Below are 6,723 nucleotides of genomic sequence, written 5' to 3'. Positions count from 1 at the left end.
GTAGCAGTAGAAACAACTTGTGAAAGAATCTTCAATTCATGAACCTCAAACATGTGACCAACCTTACGACCTGTCCCAAGCACTTAACTTGTCCAGGGATCCTGCACATCCACACCATAATTACCACACCATGATTAGTAAATAGAAGATCTACGCCTAATTCATAAAGTTAACCAACAGAGAGCAAATTGAGGGATAGCTTTGGGATATGAAAAGTGTTACTAAGGGATAAACTAGGAGAAGAGATTGTTCCTTTATGACTAATAGGCATAGGAGTTCCATTAGCAGTGTAAATGGATATTGGATGTTCTAAGGGTGCCTTATCAGTAAATTAGGATTCATCAGGAGTCATATGGTTACGACATGCAGTATCAAAAAACCAAGGTTGTTTACCTAAGGTGACAGAAAGGGCAGTGGAAGTGTGGGATAAAACCTGTTGAACAACTATCTCAATATCAGCCGTAGTAAGTGAGAAAGCCAAAGATGGACCTGTAGGAACCAATGGACCTGAAGGACATACAACAGTTGCCCGAGGAAGAGAAGCTTTATTCTGCTAGTGCACAAATTTATGCAGTTGACGACAAACTGAGATGTCATGACCTTTGGCACGACAAAACTTGCAGCAAGTACCTTTGGAAGACTGAAAGGTAGGATGCCCAGAGTTTATTCATGGAGGAGTAGTGAATGCAGGAATGGGAGGCTGTGGAGAAGGTGTAGCCAATACATGATCAGAGGATGACATGTGATGAGTAGGCCAACAGTTCTCCTCAAAAATGAGCTCCTTGATTGCAGCATCAAGAGAGGGAGTAGGACACCGGCTAAGCAGAGAAGCCCTAGTAGGCTTAAAATCCTCACATAAACCCATCATGAAGTGCATAAATTTAAGGCGATCCCGATATTTGACAAAAAGCTCAATGTCCTTAGAACACACTAGTGGAGGATCTACAGTAGAGAGTTGTTCTCACATAGCAGAAGTCTGAGAATAAAAATAAAAAATAGACTGACCTGTCTCTTGGGGCATTTGATAAAGCTTTGATTCAATGTGGAACTCCAGGCTTGAATCATTAGTACAATTATAGTGATCGGCTAGAAATTTTCAAGCAGCCTCAGCAGTCTCAAGACAAGATTAAGAATGGAGGGAATAGAGGTATTGATAAACCAAGACAAGATCTTACTTTGAATACTCTCCCATTCCTCTAGGCATTCTTCATAATCATTTGTTGTAACAACAGTCTTGGAAGACTCTTCAGCAGCTGTGGCTTTGGACTTAGGGTTTGGTACTAGCTTAGGAATTGAACCAGTCACATATCTCCACAGTTTACGACCCTTGAGAAAGACAGTCATATTTTGAGACCATGCATGTAGCTAGTAAGACCATCCAACATAATGGTGATAGGACATATGATATCTCATTCATTTTGTTGAGCCATAATGAAGAAAATGACCAAAAAGTGGGATTTAGAGACCTCAAATGCAAAAATGGAGCCCAAAATCGAAATCAACGCGAAAAACTGAGCAAGATAAGTCTTGGTGAAAAATTTTGACTTTGGTCAAAGTCAACGGTCAACAGTTAGGTCAAAGTCAACGGCTCGAGATGCTGACATGTGCTGACGTGTGATGATGTGGCAGTGTGACGTCACCCTAAGGCTGACGAGGTAGTATGCAAAACGGTGCAGGCGCGTAGGGTGCATGGAAGCATGTGACGGCTTTGTCCTAGCGCGTAAGGCGCGTGTGAGAGATTGACAGCAAATGGTGGCATGTGGAGCGCGTGCTTGTGAGGTAGAAACTTCATCCGGCGTGTGGGGGCACGTGTGAGGTGGTTTCTTGCAGCTCTTTGTTGGGTTTTGCTCAGGATCGGAGGATCTGTCAATTTGTGCCTTGACTTTGGTAGTTTGATCAACAAAACTGACGAAATTCGAGTGTTCTAGAGGCTATGGGCGTGACGATGGTGACTTGTTTCTGACAGTGACTACTGGATGAAGGCAAGGGCAGTGGAAGAACGCCAAAGATGTCCACAGGAACTAGGAAGTCAGAGGAATGACTAATACTATGTTACCAATATAAAGTGAGAGAGAATGACTGAATAGTCTGTATATTGATGTGTATATAACAATGTACAATAGAGAGCCTTATATAGGTTAGGTATGTGTGCAATATAAGTAATATGAGTAAACTACAAATACAGTATACTGGGCTAAGCCCAATGGGCTAAACTAGTCTAACCTATACACTAACAGCTGGTATGGGTTTTCGAGAGTTAAGCAAGTTTAATGACTCCCTTATGGCCAAACAAGTTGTTCTAACTCAGAGAAAAGTCACCTTTTCTGGAATGGCATTTGGAACTTACAGGTTCCTCACAAAGTCAAACACATGATTTGACGAGCTACTCATGATGCAATCCCAATACTTTGTAATTTGTGGCAAAGAGATGTTGCCAAATCTATCCTTTGTCCGGGGTGTAAGGCAGCCAGTGAAGGCACAATTCATGCTCTCTAGAGTTGTCACTCACTCTTTTTCATTTGGGAGACTAATGAGGTGTAAAAGAAATTACTCAGTTATAAATTTAATGCATTTGCTAATCTTTTGGAGATGATTTGTATGATGAGGGATTGCATTGAGGTCAACCTCTTAGCCATGATTTTCAGGTTGATCTGGAATAAGAGGAACTCAGGTAGATTAGGTAATGAATTCACTGAAACTCCTAGGATTCAGCATAAAGTAATGACCCTCCTTCAAGATTTCATGAATGCTTAAGCCCTGAGAAATTGGCCACCTCCAAAAATGAATAGAGCTGTTTGGTGGATCCCTCCCATCTATCCTCATTAAAAGGTTAATTTTGATCCCTAGGGGTAGTTGTTCGTGACTCATCAGGTAGTGTTATTGGTTCCCTGTTCGAATGGATTCCACTTCCTACTTCAGCTGCCGCAGTTGAAGTTCTTGCTTGCCGGAGGGCATTGGTGTTTGTGAAAGAATTAAGCATTTTCAAATGTTCTCTTGAGGCTGATGCTGAGGTAATTATAAAGGACTCTTGGCTGGGGATACAAACCATCCGGAGTATGAACATGTGATCAATGATGCTTTTGTGTTAGCTGATGGTTTTCTATTTTGTAGTTTCTCATGTAAAACGTTTATGCAATTTAGTTGGTCATTTTTTAGCTAGAATATCAAAATTTGGTAATGAGTTTTAGGTTTAGATTGAATCCATTCCTGATGATATAGCTCCCCTACTAACACGTGACTCTTTGTAGTTGCTTTTTTTTCTTTCAATAAATTTGGTGTTTAGGTCTAGCTTCTCAAAAAAAAAAAAAAATAAATAAAAAAGAAAAAAAAGAATAAAAGTAACCACCAGGATGTGCCCTAGTAGAGGAGCGTAACAAGAAATTATTATTTACACTAGGAGGACTTCTGATGTGGTCCTCCCTGACCAATGAGGTGATACCATCTATGCAAATGTATGTGTGGACTTCCTAATCAACACAAGGAATAAAAAATATAAATTACCAGATGATGTCACATTTGCATAAATAACAACATTTTATTAGTTGAGAGGTCAAAGACCACATCAACAGTCCTCCTAATAGACCTAATAATTTCTCGAGTGTAACATGCTTAAATCAATAATCATGCTATTTTTCATGGAGATATTATTGTCTAGGATCTTGTCTCATACCTAATTGTATTTTAGATTTTTCAATATGTAAGCCTAATGTGTCGCCGTTTCCCTTGGTTTTTGCCGTTTTCATTATTGTGGCCCTAATTAGTCTAGTCCATGATGAGGGGCAGAACTGCCTCCATCAAGGGGTGAAATCTTAGGCATTTATATTATTATTATGATAATGATTATAACGACCACATGATTCACAATATTTCAATTATTGGGACTATATAGATCTATGTACTAACACATTCTAGCATTAGTGCCACAAGAAGTTAAAAAGCCTATACCCAATCCCAAATAATCCAAGCTTCCCCCAAAATAGAATATGAAAAAGCAACCGATGGATGCTTTATCTACTATAAGTGATGATAATGATTCAATCACTTCAAGTGACACCAAAATCCAATATATCAGGAGTCAAATCCACATGATATCTTATGATATCTTATATGTAATTTGACTAAATTTCAATCATATGTATTTTGGTCAAAATATCGATCAATGCATTCCCCATGCAAACTAGTCCAACTGGTTTTCCACTCCCATGTGAATGGGAAATCTCATTTGCACAATTGCAAGACTATTCTTCAAATACAAAAGTCTATTGTCACAAGAAGTGATATAATTTTGGCCACAACTTGCCCATGTGACAAGTTGAGTGGTGAAAAAAAGTAATGGGTCCACAATTCCACAACTCACAACTCACTATATGGGCAAGTTGTGACAAAATTTATGCCAATTGTTATAATTTTAAGCAATGTTACACCATTCAATATTTTTTAGTTAGATTTCAATTTTGACAAATTTATCGTTGGATATATTATCTTTGTATATTCTCTGTGCTTGCAAAATTTGAAGGTAATCAAAGATCAATAGCCATATTATCAATTAATTGTTTAAATTCAAGTTTTTGTAAATTTAAAATAATACATAAAAGTTAATTTACGAATCGAATCATAAATAACATCAAATTGGCATGTATGTTAACAACATATAGAACATGTAATCCAAGTGAGATTTTCAAAATATGAATTCAATAACAAAATATTGGCTAGTGTAACATTACTTTAGAGTTACCCTAAGTGTAACTTGAACCCAACAATTTACATATATATATATATGTGTGTGTGTGTGTGTGTGTGTGTGTGTGTGCACCCAATATGGTCTCCACCAAAGTAATGGGGTCATAATTTATTTATAAGTGGGATCACTCTCAATCCTACGACTTAGGCCCAAAACCTGCCTTGGTTCCTCTGTGTTTCCCAGTGTTTTCCCTCTCTCTCTTACACTTTTACCCCCCCAAATTTTTTTCAACCCCTCTTCCCCTGCCCTCTGCTCCTTCTTATAGTCTCTTCTTAGTGGGGTTGCCATCATTATCTCCCCACTTATACACATATTCCTATGTTCATCAAAATCCCAAGGGATCCTCACGAATTTAGAGGATTCCCTTGGAACTTGTTTTAGACACCAAATAGTGTTTGAGAGTGGATCCCCACTGGAACTATTAGTCCTCGGCTTCCAATCTCACTGGGGTCACGTCTCAGCCTGACCACCTTTGTTATCAGTCAACGTCTAGCCGACCCCTTAGGAACCTCTCAAGTAGGTCCCCTAAACCATGGTCCCTATTTCGGGGTTGGGCCCACTATGATAAGGCCCGAGGTAAACTCCCCCTATGCGTATCAAGCTTAAATCGCTTGCTGGGCCTCGGGCTTCATGCTGGGCTTTATTCAAATGGGTTGACATGGCCACCTGGGCCCAGCTCCCCACAATAGCCCCCCACGATCCTGTTTCTGCATAGTGGAGATAGGATTAGGGTCCTACTGCTTGTGGTCAATGAATTTACTTCTTCCTCGCCCAAGAGTAATGATGATTGTACCTCAAGAAGGCCAACAGTCCACTTTTTAATGCAATGGACAGGATAGCTCGCTCCGTTCGAAAGATGTGGTAGGATCTGAGATATCAGAAGGCCCAGATGATTTGACGCTTCATTTACCGAGGTGCATGTGAAGCAAAATGAGGGTATGCATTTATTGTAGTTGGGCAGTTACAATTAATGACCCTTGTTTCTATAAATACCACCCATAATTTGTGTTTTTGTCTTCTTTAGTTTCTGTTAAGTTCTAAACATTGCCTTCCTTTGCTCTCAAGCCCTCAATCTCCCTACAAGATCACTCTTCTCTACAAGAGACCACTCTGTAAGTCTTCTTCCCATTGACTATCTCCTCATAACTTACTTAGATTCGACTATATGCCTTTTGCATACTTATAGAAAACTAGGGAAGACGTAGAATTCTTCAGAGTTAGATACAATATCCCTTGTGATGTTAAGATTTCATACTGTCACGGGGGAGAGACAACAGACCAAAGGCTTCCCAAAGTCATGTTTTTTCCCTTAATGTCCATTCTTAAGGGCGGGATTAGGTTCCTAGTAGACCCCTTATTACTTAGGACCTTTTATTTTTATGGCCTTAGCCTCGATCAGTGTTTGCCCAATTTTTATAGGGTAGTTAATTGCGTGGGGCGTCTCAACCGCTTGTATGGCCTGAGCCTTACCCATCACGACATCAACTTCTTGTACACCATTCGGGGAAGTCTAAAGCACGGGTACTACCTTCAAACCCGTAATACCATTGTTAGGTTAATATCTTGCCTCCCTGATTCCAACAGGAACTCGGCGGGGGAATATGTGAGAGTGAGTGGTAACTGGCTAAACGGGGATAGGTCAGTACTTTCTTTTACTGATTCCTAATATACACCGACCGTGTTCCCCTTCCCTTTACCCTCTCTCCCGTATTGTTTTATTTTATATATATATATATTTTTTTTATTTGCTTCTCATCCTTTTTACTACCTTCTTGGTTTCTCACTTACACTTACTTCCTTCCTGACTACAGTTTCCAAGAAGTTCCAGCCGGGTATAAGGGTGGTGCACTTCAAAGAGCTCAACTTCATCCTTCGCTAACAACGGTTAGCTAAGGGCCTTTCACTTGATCTTAGGTTGTGTGCCCTCCTACACAAGCTACCAGAATTCATCAAGTGCTCTGACGGTCGGTAGCCTGCTGTTA

Source organism: Quercus lobata, chromosome 3, assembly GCF_001633185.2.
Source record: "Quercus lobata isolate SW786 chromosome 3, ValleyOak3.0 Primary Assembly, whole genome shotgun sequence".
NCBI lineage: Eukaryota > Viridiplantae > Streptophyta > Magnoliopsida > Fagales > Fagaceae > Quercus > Quercus lobata.
This window is presented reverse-complemented; position numbering follows the sequence as displayed.